Raw genomic sequence first — 22778 nt, 5'->3', positions numbered from 1 at the left:
AATGTGACCAAAATTACCATTATTACAGACTTTTTCTCCTATTCAGAAGCTTCTATTTCGACAATTTCAGGCTTTAAAGTGACTCTAAACACACTTGTTTTTGTTCCAAAAGTGATAATTTACATGGAATAGTCATTTGCAGTAAAAAAATTAAACTTTAAAAAATTTCCATTTCTGACCATCTGGAGAAATTTCGACAGGTCACGGGTCATCGTTTTTCATCAGAAAATTGATTTTTTGGAGTGTTGAAAAATTGATTCAAAATGTCATTTGGATTGTGCCTCATTTTGAATAGCTACTTTTTAAAGCCTCAATGTGACCAAAATTGCCTTATTACAGACATTTTCTCCTATTCAGAAGCTTCTATTTCGACCAATTTCAGGCATTAAAGTGACTCTAAACACACTTGTTTTTGTTCCAAAAGTGATAATTTACATGGAATAGTCATTTGCAGTAAAAAAATTAAACTTTAAAAAAATTCCATTTCTGACCATCTGGAGAAATTTCGACAGGTCACGGGTCATCGTTTTTCATCAGAAAATTGATTTTTTGGACTGTTGAAAAATTGATTCAAAATGTCATTTGGATTGTGCCTCATTTTGAATAACTACTTTTTAAAGCCTCAATGTGACCAAAATTGCCTTATTACAGACATTTTCTCCTATTCAGAAGCTTCTATTTCGACCAATTTCAGGCATTAAAGTGACTCTAAACACACTTGTTTTTGTTCCAAAAGTGATAATTTACATGGAATAGTCATTTGCAGTCGAAAAATTAAACATTAAAAAATTTCCATTTCTGACCATCTGGAGAAATTTCGACAGGTCACGGGTCATCGTTTTTCATCAGAAAATTGATTTTTTGGACTGTTGAAAAATTGATTCAAAATGTCATTTGGATTGTGCATCATTTTGAATAGCTACTTTTTAAAGCCTCAATGTGACCAAAATTGCCTTATTACAGACATTTTCTCCTATTCAGAAGCTTCTATTTCGACCAATTTCAGGCATTAAAGTGACTCTAAACACACTTGTTTTTGTTCCAAAAGTGATAATTTACATGGAATAGTCATTTGCAGTCGAAAAATTAAACATTAAAAAATTTCCATTTCTGACCATCTGGAGAAATTTCGACAGGTCACGGGTCATCGTTTTTCATCAGAAAATTGATTTTTTGGACTGTTGAAAAATTGATTCAAAATGTCATTTGGATTGTGCCTCATTTTGAATAGCTACTTTTTAAAGCCTCAATGTGACCAAAATTGCCTTATTACAGACATTTTCTCCTATTCAGAAGCTTCTATTTCGACCAATTTCAGGCATTAAAGTGACTCTAAACACACTCGTTTTTGTTCCAAAAGTGATAATTTACATGGAATAGTCATTTGCAGTAAGAAAATTAAACTTTAAAAAAATTCCATTTCTGACCATCTGGAGAAATTTCGACAGGTCACGGGTCATCGTTTTTCAACAGAAAATTGATTTTTTGGACTGTAGAAAAATTGATTCAAAATGTCTTTTGGAATGTGCCTCATGTTGAATAACTACTTTTTAAAGCCTCAATGTGACCAAAATTGCCATTATTACAGACATTTTCTCCTATTCAGAAGCTTCTATTTCGACCAATTTCAGGCATTAAAGTGACTCTAAACACACTTGTTTTTGTTCCAAAAGTGATAATTTACATGGAATAGTCATTTGCAGTCGAAAAATTAAACATTAAAAAATTTCCATTTCTGACCATCTGGAGAAATTTCGACAGGTCACGGGTCATCGTTTTTCATCAGAAAATTGATTTTTTGGACTGTTGAAAAATTGATTCAAAATGTCATTTGGAATGTGCCTCATGTTGAAGAACTACTTTTTAAAGCCTCAATGTGACCAAAATTGCCATTATTACAGACTTTTTCTCCTATTCAGAAGCTTCTATTTCGACCAATTTCAGGCATTAAAGTGACTCTAAACACACTTGTTTTTGTTCCAAAAGTGATAATTTACATGGAATAGTCATTTGCAGTCAAAAATTTAAACATAAAAAAAATTCCATTTCTGACCATCTGGAGAAATTTCGACAGGTCCCGGGTCATCGTTTTTCATCAGAAAATTGATTTTTTGGACTGTTGAAAAATTGATTCAAAATGTCATTTGGATTGTGCCTCATTTTGAATAACTACTTTTTAAAGCCTCAATGTGACCAAAATTGCCTTATTACAGACTTTTTCTCCTATTCAGAAGCTTCTATTTCGACCAATTTCAGGCATTAAAGTGACTCTAAACACACTTGTTTTTGTTCCAAAAGTGATAATTTACATGGAATAGTCATTTGCAGTCGAAAAAATAAACATAAAAAAATTTCCATTTCTGACCATCTGGAGAAATTTCGACAGGTCACGGGTCATCGTTTTTCATCAGAAAATTGATTTTTTGGACTGTAGAAAAATTGATTCAAAATGTCATTTGCAATGTGCCTCATGTTGAAGAACTACTTTTTAAAGCCTCAATGTGACCAAAATTACCATTATTACAGACTTTTTCTCCTATTCAGAAGCTTCTATTTCGACAATTTCAGGCTTTAAAGTGACTCTAAACACACTTGTTTTTGTTCCAAAAGTGATAATTTACATGGAATAGTCATTTGCAGTAAAAAAATTAAACTTTAAAAAATTTCCATTTCTGACCATCTGGAGAAATTTCGACAGGTCACGGGTCATCGTTTTTCATCAGAAAATTGATTTTTTGGAGTGTTGAAAAATTGATTCAAAATGTCATTTGGATTGTGCCTCATTTTGAATAGCTACTTTTTAAAGCCTCAATGTGACCAAAATTGCCTTATTACAGACATTTTCTCCTATTCAGAAGCTTCTATTTCGACCAATTTCAGGCATTAAAGTGACTCTAAACACACTTGTTTTTGTTCCAAAAGTGATAATTTACATGGAATAGTCATTTGCAGTCGAAAAATTAAACATTAAAAAATTTCCATTTCTGACCATCTGGAGAAATTTCGACAGGTCACGGGTCATCGTTTTTCATCAGAAAATTGATTTTTTGGACTGTTGAAAAATTGATTCAAAATGTCATTTGGAATGTGCCTCATGTTGAAGAACTACTTTTTAAAGCCTCAATGTGACCAAAATTGCCATTATTACAGACTTTTTCTCCTATTCAGAAGCTTCTATTTTGACCAATTTCAGGCATTAAAGTGACTCTAAACACACTTGTTTTTGTTCCAAAAGTGATAATTTACATGGAATAGTCATTTGCAGTCGAAAAATTAAACATTAAAAAATTTCCATTTCTGACCATCTGGAGAAATTTCGACAGGTCACGGGTCATCGTTTTTCATCAGAAAATTGATTTTTTGGACTGTTGAAAAATTGATTCAAAATGTCATTTGGATTGTGCCTCATTTTGAATAACTACTTTTTAAAGCCTCAATGTGACCAAAATTGCCTTATTACAGACATTTTCTCCTATTCAGAAGCTTCTATTTCGACCAATTTCAGGCATTAAAGTGACTCTAAACACACTTGTTTTTGTTCCAAAAGTGATAATTTACATGGAATAGTCATTTGCAGTCGAAAAATTAAACATTAAAAAATTTCCATTTCTGACCATCTGGAGAAATTTCGACAGGTCACGGGTCATCGTTTTTCATCAGAAAATTGATTTTTTGGACTGTTGAAAAATTGATTCAAAATTTCATTTGGATTGTGCCTCATTTTGAATAGCTACTTTTTAAAGCCTCAATGTGACCAAAATTGCCTTATTACAGACATTTTCTCCTATTCAGAAGCTTCTATTTCGACCAATTTCAGGCATTAAAGTGACTCTAAACACACTTGTTTTTGTTCCAAAAGTGATAATTTACATGGAATAGTCATTTGAGGTCGAAAAATTAAACATTAAAAAATTTCCATTTCTGACCATCTGGAGAAATTTCGACAGGTCACGGGTCATCGTTTTTCATCAGAAAATTGATTTTTTGGACTGTTGAAAAATTGATTCAAAATGTCATTTGGATTGTGCCTCATTTTGAATAGCTACTTTTTAAAGCCTCAATGTGACCAAAATTGCCTTATTACAGACATTTTCTCCTATTCAGAAGCTTCTATTTCGACCAATTTCAGGCATTAAAGTGACTCTAAACACACTCGTTTTTGTTCCAAAAGTGATAATTTACATGGAATAGTCATTTGCAGTAAAAAAATTAAACTTTAAAAAAATTCCATTTCTGACCATCTGGAGAAATTTCGACAGGTCACGGGTCATCGTTTTTCAACAGAAAATTGATTTTTTGGACTGTAGAAAAATTGATTCAAAATGTCTTTTGGAATGTGCCTCATGTTGAATAACTACTTTTTAAAGCCTCAATGTGACCAAAATTGCCATTATTACAGACATTTTCTCCTATTCAGAAGCTTCTATTTCGACCAATTTCAGGCATTAAAGTGACTCTAAACACACTTGTTTTTGTTCCAAAAGTGATAATTTACATGGAATAGTCATTTGCAGTCGAAAAATTAAACATTAAAAAATTTCCATTTCTGACCATCTGGAGAAATTTCGACAGGTCACGGGTCATCGTTTTTCATCAGAAAATTGATTTTTTGGACTGTTGAAAAATTGATTCAAAATGTCATTTGGAATGTGCCTCATGTTGAAGAACTACTTTTTAAAGCCTCAATGTGACCAAAATTGCCATTATTACAGACTTTTTCTCCTATTCAGAAGCTTCTATTTCGACCAATTTCAGGCATTAAAGTGACTCTAAACACACTTGTTTTTGTTCCAAAAGTGATAATTTACATGGAATAGTCATTTGCAGTCAAAAATTTAAACATAAAAAAAATTCCATTTCTGACCATCTGGAGAAATTTCGACAGGTCCCGGGTCATCGTTTTTCATCAGAAAATTGATTTTTTGGACTGTTGAAAAATTGATTCAAAATGTCATTTGGATTGTGCCTCATTTTGAATAACTACTTTTTAAAGCCTCAATGTGACCAAAATTGCCTTATTACAGACTTTTTCTCCTATTCAGAAGCTTCTATTTCGACCAATTTCAGGCATTAAAGTGACTCTAAACACACTTGTTTTTGTTCCAAAAGTGATAATTTACATGGAATAGTCATTTGCAGTCGAAAAATTAAACATAAAAAAATTTCCATTTCTGACCATCTGGAGAAATTTCGACAGGTCACGGGTCATCGTTTTTCATCAGAAAATTGATTTTTTGGACTGTAGAAAAATTGATTCAAAATGTCATTTGCAATGTGCCTCATGTTGAAGAACTACTTTTTAAAGCCTCAATGTGACCAAAATTACCATTATTACAGACTTTTTCTCCTATTCAGAAGCTTCTATTTCGACAATTTCAGGCTTTAAAGTGACTCTAAACACACTTGTTTTTGTTCCAAAAGTGATAATTTACATGGAATAGTCATTTGCAGTAAAAAAATTAAACTTTAAAAAATTTCCATTTCTGACCATCTGGAGAAATTTCGACAGGTCACGGGTCATCGTTTTTCATCAGAAAATTGATTTTTTGGAGTGTTGAAAAATTGATTCAAAATGTCATTTGGATTGTGCCTCATTTTGAATAGCTACTTTTTAAAGCCTCAATGTGACCAAAATTGCCTTATTACAGACATTTTCTCCTATTCAGAAGCTTCTATTTCGACCAATTTCAGGCATTAAAGTGACTCTAAACACACTTGTTTTTGTTCCAAAAGTGATAATTTACATGGAATAGTCATTTGCAGTAAAAAAATTAAACTTTAAAAAAATTCCATTTCTGACCATCTGGAGAAATTTCGACAGGTCACGGGTCATCGTTTTTCATCAGAAAATTGATTTTTTGGACTGTTGAAAAATTGATTCAAAATGTCATTTGGATTGTGCCTCATTTTGAATAACTACTTTTTAAAGCCTCAATGTGACCAAAATTGCCTTATTACAGACATTTTCTCCTATTCAGAAGCTTCTATTTCGACCAATTTCAGGCATTAAAGTGACTCTAAACACACTTGTTTTTGTTCCAAAAGTGATAATTTACATGGAATAGTCATTTGCAGTCGAAAAATTAAACATTAAAAAATTTCCATTTCTGACCATCTGGAGAAATTTTGACAGGTCACGGGTCATCGTTTTTCATCAGAAAATTGATTTTTTGGACTGTTGAAAAATTGATTCAAAATGTCATTTGGAATGTGCCTCATGTTGAAGAACTACTTTTTAAAGCCTCAATGTGACCAAAATTGCCATTATTACAGACTTTTTCTCCTATTCAGAAGCTTCTATTTTGACCAATTTCAGGCATTAAAGTGACTCTAAACACACTTGTTTTTGTTCCAAAAGTGATAATTTACATGGAATAGTCATTTGCAGTCGAAAAATTAAACATTAAAAAATTTCCATTTCTGACCATCTGGAGAAATTTCGACAGGTCACGGGTCATCGTTTTTCATCGTAAAATTGATTTTTTGGACTGTTGAAAAATTGATTCAAAATGTCATTTGGATTGTGCCTCATTTTGAATAACTACTTTTTAAAGCCTCAATGTGACCAAAATTGCCTTATTACAGACATTTTCTCCTATTCAGAAGCTTCTATTTCGACCAATTTCAGGCATTAAAGTGACTCTAAACACACTTGTTTTTCTTCCAAAAGTGATAATTTACATGGAATAGTCATTTGCAGTCGAAAAACTAAACATTAAAAAATTTCCATTTCTGACCATCTGGAGAAATTTCGACAGGTCACGGGTCATCGTTTTTCATCAGAAAATTGATGTTTTGGACTGTTGAAAAATTGATTCAAAATGTCATTTGGAATGTGCCTCATGTTGAAGAACTACTTTTTAAAGCCTCAATGTGACCAAAATTGCCATTATTACAGACTTTTTCTCCTATTCAGAAGCTTCTATTTCGACCAATTTAAGGCATTACAGTGACTCTAAACACACTTGTTTTTGTTCCAAAAGTGATAATTTACATGGAATAGTCATTTGCAGTCGAAAAATTAAACATTAAAAAATTTCCATTTCTGACCATCTGGAGAAATTTCGACAGGTCACGGGTCATCGTTTTTCATCAGAAAATTGATTTTTTGGACTGTTGAAAAATTGATTCAAAATGTCATTTGGATTGTGCCTCATTTTGAATAGCTACTTTTTAAAGCCTCAATGTGACCAAAATTGCCTTATTACAGACATTTTCTCCTATTCAGAAGCTTCTATTTCGACCAATTTCAGGCATTAAAGTGACTCTAAACACACTCGTTTTTGTTCCAAAAGTGATAATTTACATGGAATAGTCATTTGCAGTAAAAAAATTAAACTTTAAAAAAATTCCATTTCTGACCATCTGGAGAAATTTCGACAGGTCACGGGTCATCGTTTTTCAACAGAAAATTGATTTTTTGGACTGTAGAAAAATTGATTCAAAATGTCTTTTGGAATGTGCCTCATGTTGAATAACTACTTTTTAAAGCCTCAATGTGACCAAAATTGCCATTATTACAGACATTTTCTCCTATTCAGAAGCTTCTATTTCGACCAATTTTAGGCATTAAAGTGACTCTAAACACACTTGTTTTTGTTCCAAAAGTGATAATTTACATGGAATAGTCATTTGCAGTCGAAAAATTAAACATTAAAAAATTTCCATTTCTGACCATCTGGAGAAATTTCGACAGGTCACGGGTCATCGTTTTTCATCAGAAAATTGATTTTTTGGACTGTTGAAAAATTGATTCAAAATGTCATTTGGAATGTGCCTCATGTTGAAGAACTACTTTTTAAAGCCTCAATGTGACCAAAATTGCCATTATTACAGACTTTTTCTCCTATTCAGAAGCTTCTATTTCGACCAATTTCAGGCATTAAAGTGACTCTAAACACACTTGTTTTTGTTCCAAAAGTGATAATTTACATGGAATAGTCATTTGCAGTCAAAAATTTAAACATAAAAAAAATTCCATTTCTGACCATCTGGAGAAATTTCGACAGGTCCCGGGTCATCGTTTTTCATCAGAAAATTGATTTTTTGGACTGTTGAAAAATTGATTCAAAATGTCATTTGGATTGTGCCTCATTTTGAATAACTACTTTTTAAAGCCTCAATGTGACCAAAATTGCCTTATTACAGACTTTTTCTCCTATTCAGAAGCTTCTATTTCGACCAATTTCAGGCATTAAAGTGACTCTAAACACACTTGTTTTTGTTCCAAAAGTGATAATTTACATGGAATAGTCATTTGCAGTCGAAAAATTAAACATAAAAAAATTTCCATTTCTGACCATCTGGAGAAATTTCGACAGGTCACGGGTCATCGTTTTTCATCAGAAAATTGATTTTTTGGACTGTAGAAAAATTGATTCAAAATGTCATTTGCAATGTGCCTCATGTTGAAGAACTACTTTTTAAAGCCTCAATGTGACCAAAATTACCATTATTACAGACTTTTTCTCCTATTCAGAAGCTTCTATTTCGACAATTTCAGGCTTTAAAGTGACTCTAAACACACTTGTTTTTGTTCCAAAAGTGATAATTTACATGGAATAGTCATTTGCAGTAAAAAAATTAAACTTTAAAAAATTTCCATTTCTGACCATCTGGAGAAATTTCGACAGGTCACGGGTCATCGTTTTTCATCAGAAAATTGATTTTTTGGAGTGTTGAAAAATTGATTCAAAATGTCATTTGGATTGTGCCTCATTTTGAATAGCTACTTTTTAAAGCCTCAATGTGACCAAAATTGCCTTATTACAGACATTTTCTCCTATTCAGAAGCTTCTATTTCGACCAATTTCAGGCATTAAAGTGACTCTAAACACACTTGTTTTTGTTCCAAAAGTGATAATTTACATGGAATAGTCATTTGCAGTAAAAAAATTAAACTTTAAAAAAATTCCATTTCTGACCATCTGGAGAAATTTCGACAGGTCACGGGTCATCGTTTTTCATCAGAAAATTGATTTTTTGGACTGTTGAAAAATTGATTCAAAATGTCATTTGGATTGTGCCTCATTTTGAATAACTACTTTTTAAAGCCTCAATGTGACCAAAATTGCCTTATTACAGACATTTTCTCCTATTCAGAAGCTTCTATTTCGACCAATTTCAGGCATTAAAGTGACTCTAAACACACTTGTTTTTGTTCCAAAAGTGATAATTTACATGGAATAGTCATTTGCAGTCGAAAAATTAAACATTAAAAAATTTCCATTTCTGACCATCTGGAGAAATTTCGACAGGTCACGGGTCATCGTTTTTCATCAGAAAATTGATTTTTTGGACTGTTGAAAAATTGATTCAAAATGTCATTTGGATTGTGCATCATTTTGAATAGCTACTTTTTAAAGCCTCAATGTGACCAAAATTGCCTTATTACAGACATTTTCTCCTATTCAGAAGCTTCTATTTCGACCAATTTCAGGCATTAAAGTGACTCTAAACACACTTGTTTTTGTTCCAAAAGTGATAATTTACATGGAATAGTCATTTGCAGTCGAAAAATTAAACATTAAAAAATTTCCATTTCTGACCATCTGGAGAAATTTCGACAGGTCACGGGTCATCGTTTTTCATCAGAAAATTGATTTTTTGGACTGTTGAAAAATTGATTCAAAATGTCATTTGGATTGTGCCTCATTTTGAATAGCTACTTTTTAAAGCCTCAATGTGACCAAAATTGCCTTATTACAGACATTTTCTCCTATTCAGAAGCTTCTATTTCGACCAATTTCAGGCATTAAAGTGACTCTAAACACACTCGTTTTTGTTCCAAAAGTGATAATTTACATGGAATAGTCATTTGCAGTAAGAAAATTAAACTTTAAAAAAATTCCATTTCTGACCATCTGGAGAAATTTCGACAGGTCACGGGTCATCGTTTTTCAACAGAAAATTGATTTTTTGGACTGTAGAAAAATTGATTCAAAATGTCTTTTGGAATGTGCCTCATGTTGAATAACTACTTTTTAAAGCCTCAATGTGACCAAAATTGCCATTATTACAGACATTTTCTCCTATTCAGAAGCTTCTATTTCGACCAATTTCAGGCATTAAAGTGACTCTAAACACACTTGTTTTTGTTCCAAAAGTGATAATTTACATGGAATAGTCATTTGCAGTCGAAAAATTAAACATTAAAAAATTTCCATTTCTGACCATCTGGAGAAATTTCGACAGGTCACGGGTCATCGTTTTTCATCAGAAAATTGATTTTTTGGACTGTTGAAAAATTGATTCAAAATGTCATTTGGAATGTGCCTCATGTTGAAGAACTACTTTTTAAAGCCTCAATGTGACCAAAATTGCCATTATTACAGACTTTTTCTCCTATTCAGAAGCTTCTATTTCGACCAATTTCAGGCATTAAAGTGACTCTAAACACACTTGTTTTTGTTCCAAAAGTGATAATTTACATGGAATAGTCATTTGCAGTCAAAAATTTAAACATAAAAAAAATTCCATTTCTGACCATCTGGAGAAATTTCGACAGGTCCCGGGTCATCGTTTTTCATCAGAAAATTGATTTTTTGGACTGTTGAAAAATTGATTCAAAATGTCATTTGGATTGTGCCTCATTTTGAATAACTACTTTTTAAAGCCTCAATGTGACCAAAATTGCCTTATTACAGACTTTTTCTCCTATTCAGAAGCTTCTATTTCGACCAATTTCAGGCATTAAAGTGACTCTAAACACACTTGTTTTTGTTCCAAAAGTGATAATTTACATGGAATAGTCATTTGCAGTCGAAAAAATAAACATAAAAAAATTTCCATTTCTGACCATCTGGAGAAATTTCGACAGGTCACGGGTCATCGTTTTTCATCAGAAAATTGATTTTTTGGACTGTAGAAAAATTGATTCAAAATGTCATTTGCAATGTGCCTCATGTTGAAGAACTACTTTTTAAAGCCTCAATGTGACCAAAATTACCATTATTACAGACTTTTTCTCCTATTCAGAAGCTTCTATTTCGACAATTTCAGGCTTTAAAGTGACTCTAAACACACTTGTTTTTGTTCCAAAAGTGATAATTTACATGGAATAGTCATTTGCAGTAAAAAAATTAAACTTTAAAAAATTTCCATTTCTGACCATCTGGAGAAATTTCGACAGGTCACGGGTCATCGTTTTTCATCAGAAAATTGATTTTTTGGAGTGTTGAAAAATTGATTCAAAATGTCATTTGGATTGTGCCTCATTTTGAATAGCTACTTTTTAAAGCCTCAATGTGACCAAAATTGCCTTATTACAGACATTTTCTCCTATTCAGAAGCTTCTATTTCGACCAATTTCAGGCATTAAAGTGACTCTAAACACACTTGTTTTTGTTCCAAAAGTGATAATTTACATGGAATAGTCATTTGCAGTCGAAAAATTAAACATTAAAAAATTTCCATTTCTGACCATCTGGAGAAATTTCGACAGGTCACGGGTCATCGTTTTTCATCAGAAAATTGATTTTTTGGACTGTTGAAAAATTGATTCAAAATGTCATTTGGAATGTGCCTCATGTTGAAGAACTACTTTTTAAAGCCTCAATGTGACCAAAATTGCCATTATTACAGACTTTTTCTCCTATTCAGAAGCTTCTATTTTGACCAATTTCAGGCATTAAAGTGACTCTAAACACACTTGTTTTTGTTCCAAAAGTGATAATTTACATGGAATAGTCATTTGCAGTCGAAAAATTAAACATTAAAAAATTTCCATTTCTGACCATCTGGAGAAATTTCGACAGGTCACGGGTCATCGTTTTTCATCAGAAAATTGATTTTTTGGACTGTTGAAAAATTGATTCAAAATGTCATTTGGATTGTGCCTCATTTTGAATAACTACTTTTTAAAGCCTCAATGTGACCAAAATTGCCTTATTACAGACATTTTCTCCTATTCAGAAGCTTCTATTTCGACCAATTTCAGGCATTAAAGTGACTCTAAACACACTTGTTTTTGTTCCAAAAGTGATAATTTACATGGAATAGTCATTTGCAGTCGAAAAATTAAACATTAAAAAATTTCCATTTCTGACCATCTGGAGAAATTTCGACAGGTCACGGGTCATCGTTTTTCATCAGAAAATTGATTTTTTGGACTGTTGAAAAATTGATTCAAAATTTCATTTGGATTGTGCCTCATTTTGAATAGCTACTTTTTAAAGCCTCAATGTGACCAAAATTGCCTTATTACAGACATTTTCTCCTATTCAGAAGCTTCTATTTCGACCAATTTCAGGCATTAAAGTGACTCTAAACACACTTGTTTTTGTTCCAAAAGTGATAATTTACATGGAATAGTCATTTGCAGTCGAAAAATTAAACATTAAAAAATTTCCATTTCTGACCATCTGGAGAAATTTCGACAGGTCACGGGTCATCGTTTTTCATCAGAAAATTGATTTTTTGGACTGTTGAAAAATTGATTCAAAATTTCATTTGGATTGTGCCTCATTTTGAATAGCTACTTTTTAAAGCCTCAATGTGACCAAAATTGCCTTATTACAGACATTTTCTCCTATTCAGAAGCTTCTATTTCGACCAATTTCAGGCATTAAAGTGACTCTAAACACACTTGTTTTTGTTCCAAAAGTGATAATTTACATGGAATAGTCATTTGAGGTCGAAAAATTAAACATTAAAAAATTTCCATTTCTGACCATCTGGAGAAATTTCGACAGGTCACGGGTCATCGTTTTTCATCAGAAAATTGATTTTTTGGACTGTTGAAAAATTGATTCAAAATGTCATTTGGATTGTGCCTCATTTTGAATAGCTACTTTTTAAAGCCTCAATGTGACCAAAATTGCCTTATTACAGACATTTTCTCCTATTCAGAAGCTTCTATTTCGACCAATTTCAGGCATTAAAGTGACTCTAAACACACTCGTTTTTGTTCCAAAAGTGATAATTTACATGGAATAGTCATTTGCAGTAAAAAAATTAAACTTTAAAAAAATTCCATTTCTGACCATCTGGAGAAATTTCGACAGGTCACGGGTCATCGTTTTTCAACAGAAAATTGATTTTTTGGACTGTAGAAAAATTGATTCAAAATGTCTTTTGGAATGTGCCTCATGTTGAATAACTACTTTTTAAAGCCTCAATGTGACCAAAATTGCCATTATTACAGACATTTTCTCCTATTCAGAAGCTTCTATTTCGACCAATTTCAGGCATTAAAGTGACTCTAAACACACTTGTTTTTGTTCCAAAAGTGATAATTTACATGGAATAGTCATTTGCAGTCGAAAAATTAAACATTAAAAAATTTCCATTTCTGACCATCTGGAGAAATTTCGACAGGTCACGGGTCATCGTTTTTCATCAGAAAATTGATTTTTTGGACTGTTGAAAAATTGATTCAAAATGTCATTTGGAATGTGCCTCATGTTGAAGAACTACTTTTTAAAGCCTCAATGTGACCAAAATTGCCATTATTACAGACTTTTTCTCCTATTCAGAAGCTTCTATTTCGACCAATTTCAGGCATTAAAGTGACTCTAAACACACTTGTTTTTGTTCCAAAAGTGATAATTTACATGGAATAGTCATTTGCAGTCAAAAATTTAAACATAAAAAAAATTCCATTTCTGACCATCTGGAGAAATTTCGACAGGTCCCGGGTCATCGTTTTTCATCAGAAAATTGATTTTTTGGACTGTTGAAAAATTGATTCAAAATGTCATTTGGATTGTGCCTCATTTTGAATAACTACTTTTTAAAGCCTCAATGTGACCAAAATTGCCTTATTACAGACTTTTTCTCCTATTCAGAAGCTTCTATTTCGACCAATTTCAGGCATTAAAGTGACTCTAAACACACTTGTTTTTGTTCCAAAAGTGATAATTTACATGGAATAGTCATTTGCAGTCGAAAAATTAAACATAAAAAAATTTCCATTTCTGACCATCTGGAGAAATTTCGACAGGTCACGGGTCATCGTTTTTCATCAGAAAATTGATTTTTTGGACTGTAGAAAAATTGATTCAAAATGTCATTTGCAATGTGCCTCATGTTGAAGAACTACTTTTTAAAGCCTCAATGTGACCAAAATTACCATTATTACAGACTTTTTCTCCTATTCAGAAGCTTCTATTTCGACAATTTCAGGCTTTAAAGTGACTCTAAACACACTTGTTTTTGTTCCAAAAGTGATAATTTACATGGAATAGTCATTTGCAGTAAAAAAATTAAACTTTAAAAAATTTCCATTTCTGACCATCTGGAGAAATTTCGACAGGTCACGGGTCATCGTTTTTCATCAGAAAATTGATTTTTTGGAGTGTTGAAAAATTGATTCAAAATGTCATTTGGATTGTGCCTCATTTTGAATAGCTACTTTTTAAAGCCTCAATGTGACCAAAATTGCCTTATTACAGACATTTTCTCCTATTCAGAAGCTTCTATTTCGACCAATTTCAGGCATTAAAGTGACTCTAAACACACTTGTTTTTGTTCCAAAAGTGATAATTTACATGGAATAGTCATTTGCAGTAAAAAAATTAAACTTTAAAAAAATTCCATTTCTGACCATCTGGAGAAATTTCGACAGGTCACGGGTCATCGTTTTTCATCAGAAAATTGATTTTTTGGACTGTTGAAAAATTGATTCAAAATGTCATTTGGATTGTGCCTCATTTTGAATAACTACTTTTTAAAGCCTCAATGTGACCAAAATTGCCTTATTACAGACATTTTCTCCTATTCAGAAGCTTCTATTTCGACCAATTTCAGGCATTAAAGTGACTCTAAACACACTTGTTTTTGTTCCAAAAGTGATAATTTACATGGAATAGTCATTTGCAGTCGAAAAATTAAACATTAAAAAATTTCCATTTCTGACCATCTGGAGAAATTTTGACAGGTCACGGGTCATCGTTTTTCATCAGAAAATTGATTTTTTGGACTGTTGAAAAATTGATTCAAAATGTCATTTGGAATGTGCCTCATGTTGAAGAACTACTTTTTAAAGCCTCAATGTGACCAAAATTGCCATTATTACAGACTTTTTCTCCTATTCAGAAGCTTCTATTTTGACCAATTTCAGGCATTAAAGTGACTCTAAACACACTTGTTTTTGTTCCAAAAGTGATAATTTACATGGAATAGTCATTTGCAGTCGAAAAATTAAACATTAAAAAATTTCCATTTCTGACCATCTGGAGAAATTTCGACAGGTCACGGGTCATCGTTTTTCATCGTAAAATTGATTTTTTGGACTGTTGAAAAATTGATTCAAAATGTCATTTGGATTGTGCCTCATTTTGAATAACTACTTTTTAAAGCCTCAATGTGACCAAAATTGCCTTATTACAGACATTTTCTCCTATTCAGAAGCTTCTATTTCGACCAATTTCAGGCATTAAAGTGACTCTAAACACACTTGTTTTTCTTCCAAAAGTGATAATTTACATGGAATAGTCATTTGCAGTCGAAAAACTAAACATTAAAAAATTTCCATTTCTGACCATCTGGAGAAATTTCGACAGGTCACGGGTCATCGTTTTTCATCAGAAAATTGATGTTTTGGACTGTTGAAAAATTGATTCAAAATGTCATTTGGAATGTGCCTCATGTTGAAGAACTACTTTTTAAAGCCTCAATGTGACCAAAATTGCCATTATTACAGACTTTTTCTCCTATTCAGAAGCTTCTATTTCGACCAATTTAAGGCATTACAGTGACTCTAAACACACTTGTTTTTGTTCCAAAAGTGATAATTTACATGGAATAGTCATTTGCAGTCAAAAAATGAAACATAAAAAAATTTCCATTTCTGACCATCTGGAGAAATTTCGACAGGTCCCGGGTCATCGTTTTTCATCAGAAAATTGATTTTTTGGACTGTAGAAAAATTGATTCAAAATGTCATTTGGATTGTGCCTCATTTTGAATAGCTACTTTTTAAAGTCTCAATGTGACCAAAATTGCCTTATTACAGACATTTTCTCCTATTCAGAAGCTTCTATTTCGACCAATTTCAGGCATTAAAGTGACTCTAAACACACTTGTTTTTGTTCCAAAAGTGATAATTTACATGGAATAGTCATTTGCAGTAAAAAAATTAAACTTTAAAAAAATTCCATTTCTGACCATCTGGAGAAATTTCGACAGGTCACGGGTCATCGTTTTTCAACAGAAAATTGATTTCTTGGACTGTAGAAAAATTGATTCAAAATGTCTTTTGGAATGTGCCTCATGTTGAATAACTACTTTTTAAAGCCTCAATGTGACCAAAATTGCCATTATTACAGACATTTTCTCCTATTCAGAAGCTTCTATTTCGACCAATTTCAGGCATTAAAGTGACTCTAAACACACTTGTTTTTGTTCCAAAAGTGATAATTTACATGGAATAGTCATTTGCAGTCGAAAAATTAAACATTAAAAAATTTCCATTTCTGACCATCTGGAGAAATTTCGACAGGTCACGGGTCATCGTTTTTCATCAGAAAATTGATTTTTTGGACTGTTGAAAAATTGATTCAAAATGTCATTTGGAATGTGCCTCATGTTGAAGAACTACTTTTTAAAGCCTCAATGTGACCAAAATTGCCATTATTACAGACTTTTTCTCCTATTCAGAAGCTTCTATTTCGACCAATTTCAGGCATTAAAGTGACTCTAAACACACTTGTTTTTGTTCCAAAAGTGATAATTTACATGGAATAGTCATTTGCAGTCAAAAATTTAAACATAAAAAAAATTCCATTTCTGACCATCTGGAGAAATTTCGACAGGTCCCGGGTCATCGTTTTTCATCAGAAAATTGATTTTTTGGACTGTTGAAAAATTGATTCAAAATGTCATTTGGATTGTGCCTCATTTTGAATAACTACTTTTTAAAGCCTCAATGTGACCAAAATTGCCTTATTACAGACTTTTTCTCCTATTCAGAAGCTTCTATTTCGACCAATTTCAGGCATTAAAGTGACTCTAAACACACTTGTTTTTGTTCCAAAAGTGATAATTTACATGGAATAGTCATTTGCAGTCGAAAAATTAAACATAAAAAAATTTCCATTTCTGACCATCTGGAGAAATTTCGACAGGTCACGGGTCATCGTTTTTCATCAGAAAATTGATTTTTTGGACTGTAGAAAAATTGATTCAAAATGTCATTTGCAATGTGCCTCATGTTGAAGAACTACTTTTTAAAGCCTCAATGTGACCAAAATTACCATTATTACAGACTTTTTCTCCTATTCAGAAGCTTCTATTTCGACAATTTCAGGCTTTAAAGTGACTCTAAACACACGTGTTTTTGTTCCAAAAGTGATAATTTACATGGAATAGTCATTTGCAGTAAAAAAATTAAACTTTAAAAAATTTCCATTTCTGACCATCTGGAGAAATTTCGACAGGTCACGGGTCATCGTTTTTCATCAGAAAATTGATTTTTTGGAGTGTTGAAAAATTGATTCAAAATGTCATTTGGATTGTGCCTCATTTTGAATAGCTACTTTTTAAAGCCTCAATGTGACCAAAATTGCCTTATTACAGACATTTTCTCCTATTCAGAAGCTTCTATTTCGACCAATTTCAGGCATTAAAGTGACTCTAAACACACTTGTTTTTGTTCCAAAAGTGATAATTTACATGGAATAGTCATTTGCAGTAAAAAAATTAAACTTTAAAAAAATTCCATTTCTGACCATCTGGAGAAATTTCGACAGGTCACGGGTCATCGTTTTTCATCAGAAAATTGATTTTTTGGACTGTTGAAAAATTGATTCAAAATGTCATTTGGATTGTGCCTCATTTTGAATAACTACTTTTTAAAGCCTCAATGTGACCAAAATTGCCTTATTACAGACATTTTCTCCTATTCAGAAGCTTCTATTTCGACCAATTTCAGGCATTAAAGTGACTCTAAACACACTTGTTTTTGTTCCAAAAGTGATAATTTACATGGAATAGTCATTTGCAGTCGAAAAATTAAACATTAAAAAATTTCCATTTCTGACCATCTGGAGAAATTTTGACAGGTCACGGGTCATCGTTTTTCATCAGAAAATTGATTTTTTGGACTGTTGAAAAATTGATTCAAAATGTCATTTGGAATGTGCCTCATGTTGAAGAACTACTTTTTAAAGCCTCAATGTGACCAAAATTGCCATTATTACAGACTTTTTCTCCTATTCAGAAGCTTCTATTTTGACCAATTTCAGGCATTAAAGTGACTCTAAACACACTTGTTTTTGTTCCAAAAGTGATAATTTACATGGAATAGTCATTTGCAGTCGAAAAATTAAACATTAAAAAATTTCCATTTCTGACCATCTGGAGAAATTTCGACAGGTCACGGGTCATCGTTTTTCATCAGAAAATTGATTTTTTGGACTGTTGAAAAATTGATTCAAAATGTCATTTGGAATGTGCCTCATGTTGAAGAACTACTTTTTAAAGCCTCAATGTGACCAAAATTGCCATTATTACAGACTTTTTCTCCTATTCAGAAGCTTCTATTTCGACCAATTTCAGGCATTAAAGTGACTCTAAACACACTTGTTTTTGTTCCAAAAGTGATAATTTACATGGAATAGTCATTTGCAGTCAAAAATTTAAACATAAAAAAAATTCCATTTCTGACCATCTGGAGAAATTTCGACAGGTCCCGGGTCATCGTTTTTCATCAGAAAATTGATTTTTTGGACTGTTGAAAAATTGATTCAAAATGTCATTTGGATTGTGCCTCATTTTGAATAACTACTTTTTAAAGCCTCAATGTGACCAAAATTGCCTTATTACAGACTTTTTCTCCTATTCAGAAGCTTCTATTTCGACCAATTTCAGGCATTAAAGTGACTCTAAACACACTTGTTTTTGTTCCAAAAGTGATAATTTACATGGAATAGTCATTTGCAGTCGAAAAAATAAACATAAAAAAATTTCCATTTCTGACCATCTGGAGAAATTTCGACAGGTCACGGGTCATCGTTTTTCATCAGAAAATTGATTTTTTGGACTGTAGAAAAATTGATTCAAAATGTCATTTGCAATGTGCCTCATGTTGAAGAACTACTTTTTAAAGCCTCAATGTGACCAAAATTACCATTATTACAGACTTTTTCTCCTATTCAGAAGCTTCTATTTCGACAATTTCAGGCTTTAAAGTGACTCTAAACACACTTGTTTTTGTTCCAAAAGTGATAATTTACATGGAATAGTCATTTGCAGTAAAAAAATTAAACTTTAAAAAATTTCCATTTCTGACCATCTGGAGAAATTTCGACAGGTCACGGGTCATCGTTTTTCATCAGAAAATTGATTTTTTGGAGTGTTGAAAAATTGATTCAAAATGTCATTTGGATTGTGCCTCATTTTGAATAGCTACTTTTTAAAGCCTCAATGTGACCAAAATTGCCTTATTACAGACATTTTCTCCTATTCAGAAGCTTCTATTTCGACCAATTTCAGGCATTAAAGTGACTCTAAACACACTTGTTTTTGTTCCAAAAGTGATAATTTACATGGAATAGTCATTTGCAGTCGAAAAATTAAACATTAAAAAATTTCCATTTCTGACCATCTGGAGAAATTTCGACAGGTCACGGGTCATCGTTTTTCATCAGAAAATTGATTTTTTGGACTGTTGAAAAATTGATTCAAAATGTCATTTGGAATGTGCCTCATGTTGAAGAACTACTTTTTAAAGCCTCAATGTGACCAAAATTGTCATTATTACAGACTTTTTCTCCTATTCAGAAGCTTCTATTTTGACCAATTTCAGGCATTAAAGTGACTCTAAACACACTTGTTTTTGTTCCAAAAGTGATAATTTACATGGAATAGTCATTTGCAGTCGAAAAATTAAACATTAAAAAATTTCCATTTCTGACCATCTGGAGAAATTTCGACAGGTCACGGGTCATCGTTTTTCATCAGAAAATTGATTTTTTGGACTGTTGAAAAATTGATTCAAAATGTCATTTGGATTGTGCCTCATTTTGAATAACTACTTTTTAAAGCCTCAATGTGACCAAAATTGCCTTATTACAGACATTTTCTCCTATTCAGAAGCTTCTATTTCGACCAATTTCAGGCATTAAAGTGACTCTAAACACACTTGTTTTTGTTCCAAAAGTGATAATTTACATGGAATAGTCATTTGCAGTCGAAAAATTAAACATTAAAAAATTTCCATTTCTGACCATCTGGAGAAATTTCGACAGGTCACGGGTCATCGTTTTTCATCAGAAAATTGATTTTTTGGACTGTTGAAAAATTGATTCAAAATTTCATTTGGATTGTGCCTCATTTTGAATAGCTACTTTTTAAAGCCTCAATGTGACCAAAATTGCCTTATTACAGACATTTTCTCCTATTCAGAAGCTTCTATTTCGACCAATTTCAGGCATTAAAGTGACTCTAAACACACTTGTTTTTGTTCCAAAAGTGATAATTTACATGGAATAGTCATTTGCAGTCGAAAAATTAAACATTAAAAAATTTCCATTTCTGACCATCTGGAGAAATTTCGACAGGTCACGGGTCATCGTTTTTCATCAGAAAATTGATTTTTTGGACTGTTGAAAAATTGATTCAAAATGTCATTTGGATTGTGCCTCATTTTGAATAGCTACTTTTTAAAGCCTCAATGTGACCAAAATTGCCTTATTACAGACATTTTCTCCTATTCAGAAGCTTCTATTTCGACCAATTTCAGGCATTAAAGTGACTCTAAACACACTCGTTTTTGTTCCAAAAGTGATAATTTACATGGAATAGTCATTTGCAGTAAAAAAATTAAACTTTAAAAAAATTCCATTTCTGACCATCTGGAGAAATTTCGACAGGTCACGGGTCATCGTTTTTCAACAGAAAATTGATTTTTTGGACTGTAGAAAAATTGATTCAAAATGTCTTTTGGAATGTGCCTCATGTTGAATAACTACTTTTTAAAGCCTCAATGTGACCAAAATTGCCATTATTACAGACATTTTCTCCTATTCAGAAGCTTCTATTTCGACCAATTTCAGGCATTAAAGTGACTCTAAACACACTTGTTTTTGTTCCAAAAGTGATAATTTACATGGAATAGTCATTTGCAGTCGAAAAATTAAACATTAAAAAATTTCCATTTCTGACCATCTGGAGAAATTTCGACAGGTCACGGGTCATCGTTTTTCATCAGAAAATTGATTTTTTGGACTGTTGAAAAATTGATTCAAAATGTCATTTGGAATGTGCCTCATGTTGAAGAACTACTTTTTAAAGCCTCAATGTGACCAAAATTGCCATTATTACAGACTTTTTCTCCTATTCAGAAGCTTCTATTTCGACCAATTTCAGGCATTAAAGTGACTCTAAACACACTTGTTTTTGTTCCAAAAGTGATAATTTACATGGAATAGTCATTTGCAGTCAAAAATTTAAACATAAAAAAAATTCCATTTCTGACCATCTGGAGAAATTTCGACAGGTCCCGGGTCATCGTTTTTCATCAGAAAATTGATTTTTTGGACTGTTGAAAAATTGATTCAAAATGTCATTTGGATTGTGCCTCATTTTGAATAACTACTTTTTAAAGCCTCAATGTGACCAAAATTGCCTTATTACAGACTTTTTCTCCTATTCAGAAGCTTCTATTTCGACCAATTTCAGGCATTAAAGTGACTCTAAACACACTTGTTTTTGTTCCAAAAGTGATAATTTACATGGAATAGTCATTTGCAGTCGAAAAATTAAACATAAAAAAATTTCCATTTCTGACCATCTGGAGAAATTTCGACAGGTCACGGGTCATCGTTTTTCATCAGAAAATTGATTTTTTGGACTGTAGAAAAATTGATTCAAAATGTCATTTGCAATGTGCCTCATGTTGAAGAACTACTTTTTAAAGCCTCAATGTGACCAAAATTACCATTATTACAGACTTTTTCTCCTATTCAGAAGCTTCTATTTCGACAATTTCAGGCTTTAAAGTGACTCTAAACACACTTGTTTTTGTTCCAAAAGTGATAATTTACATGGAATAGTCATTTGCAGTAAAAAAATTAAACTTTAAAAAATTTCCATTTCTGACCATCTGGAGAAATTTCGACAGGTCACGGGTCATCGTTTTTCATCAGAAAATTGATTTTTTGGAGTGTTGAAAAATTGATTCAAAATGTCATTTGGATTGTGCCTCATTTTGAATAGCTACTTTTTAAAGCCTCAATGTGACCAAAATTGCCTTATTACAGACATTTTCTCCTATTCAGAAGCTTCTATTTCGACCAATTTCAGGCATTAAAGTGACTCTAAACACACTTGTTTTTGTTCCAAAAGTGATAATTTACATGGAATAGTCATTTGCAGTAAAAAAATTAAACTTTAAAAAAATTCCATTTCTGACCATCTGGAGAAATTTCGACAGGTCACGGGTCATCGTTTTTCATCAGAAAATTGATTTTTTGGACTGTTGAAAAATTGATTCAAAATGTCATTTGGATTGTGCCTCATTTTGAATAACTACTTTTTAAAGCCTCAATGTGACCAAAATTGCCTTATTACAGACATTTTCTCCTATTCAGAAGCTTCTATTTCGACCAATTTCAGGCATTAAAGTGACTCTAAACACACTTGTTTTTGTTCCAAAAGTGATAATTTACATGGAATAGTCATTTGCAGTCGAAAAATTAAACATTAAAAAATTTCCATTTCTGACCATCTGGAGAAATTTTGACAGGTCACGGGTCATCGTTTTTCATCAGAAAATTGATTTTTTGGACTGTTGAAAAATTGATTCAAAATGTCATTTGGAATGTGCCTCATGTTGA

The sequence above is a fragment of the Triturus cristatus genome, chromosome 10, assembly GCF_964204655.1.
Source record: "Triturus cristatus chromosome 10, aTriCri1.1, whole genome shotgun sequence".
NCBI lineage: Eukaryota > Metazoa > Chordata > Amphibia > Caudata > Salamandridae > Triturus > Triturus cristatus.
The sequence above is the reverse complement of the archived record's forward strand: the minus strand, read 5'-3'. Positions refer to the sequence as shown.